Source organism: Elephas maximus, chromosome 3 (assembly GCF_024166365.1).
Source record: "Elephas maximus indicus isolate mEleMax1 chromosome 3, mEleMax1 primary haplotype, whole genome shotgun sequence".
NCBI classification, from domain to species: Eukaryota; Metazoa; Chordata; class Mammalia; order Proboscidea; family Elephantidae; genus Elephas; species Elephas maximus.
The window spans coordinates 153858582-153859743 of NC_064821.1; the positions used below are offsets into that span (position 1 = coordinate 153858582).

The 1162-nt window shown below is 53.6% G+C and overlaps 1 non-coding gene across 1 annotated transcript; it reads left to right on the top strand.

Annotated features, from left to right (window-relative positions):
• Positions 1 to 671: 671 nt before the first annotated feature.
• Positions 672 to 835, top strand: LOC126074186 (U1 spliceosomal RNA). Its single transcript, XR_007516987.1, has one exon. It is a non-coding gene; the product is annotated as a U1 spliceosomal RNA (small nuclear RNA).
• The last annotated feature ends 327 nt before the right edge of the window (positions 836 to 1162 follow it).

Consider the following 1162-nt stretch of genomic DNA (forward strand, 5'->3'; position numbering starts at 1 on the left):
AAAACGTGTTTAAACATGTCTCTGTGATGGGTGGATGGCTGCACATTCTCTCGGTAACACACTTGTCTTGGTCTCCGTAAGGTGCCTTCGGGAAAAAAAAAAAGGATTCCGAGGTCAGGGCTAATATCAAGTTTTGCTCTATTCTACGTGTTACGAGCCACTCATTATTCCGAGAAGGTTGCACAGGCTCCAGCCGAACGCCCAAGAGGTGTGGGAAGGAGAGGTGAAGAAGCCGCGCAGTCCTGGAGAGACGCGGCTGGGCCAGGCCCCCGGCTCCGCTCACCGCGTAAACGGTGGCCGTTGGGGCGGGGGAAGGGAGACGTCACTTCCTCCTCCGACTGCCGGCCCGCTCATTGGCCGTCTGGGAGGGACGGGAGGAGGAAAACGCGGGGAGGGGGCGGGCCGTGGGTAGGCGGGAAGAGCGCGGTCGGTGATGTCACTGACGGGGCACTGTCTTATGTAGATAGTGGCAGCGCAGTGGCTGCTGGATCGGCATTGCTGCTTAAAGACGTTATGACTGTGCTGTGGAGCGAATCCAGGTCTGTCCATGAAGTTGTGTGCTGTAGGAGCGTAGAAGGGCTCTGAGGGGCCGGGAGTGAGGCTAGCGAAATGACCGTCTGCGTAAAGTGTAAGGAGTGCGAGGCTGCGTGCGGGCGGCAGAGGAACAACTCATACTTACCTGGCAGGGGAGATACCATGATCACGAAGGTGGTTTTCCCAGGGCGAGGCTTATCCATTGCACTCCGGATGTGCTGACCCCTGCGATTTCCCCAAATGTGGGAAACTCGACTGCATAATTTGTGGTAGTGGGGGACTGCGTTCGCGCTTTCCCCTGATTTATCTTGTTGTCAAAAGATAGAGTGTTTATGGTGTATTTTTGGCGACTCTTCAAGCTTTTTTTCGGGGGGAGGGCTTGTGGATTATCATGTGGAGAAAACGTATGATGAATAAACGTTTTCGTAAGACGAAACTCCTGTGCTCCCTAACTAACGGGAGGTCCCTTTAAGAGACAGCTGAGGTTCTTTACTGGGTCGTTGGTAACTTTACTCAAAGTTTCTTTCAGAGGTTTCTTACAGTGAAGATGCAGTTAAGTTTCTGGCTTTCAAGAGCACCCAGTGCCATCCAGACGATTCCCCATAGAGTTTCCAAGGAGCTCCTGGTG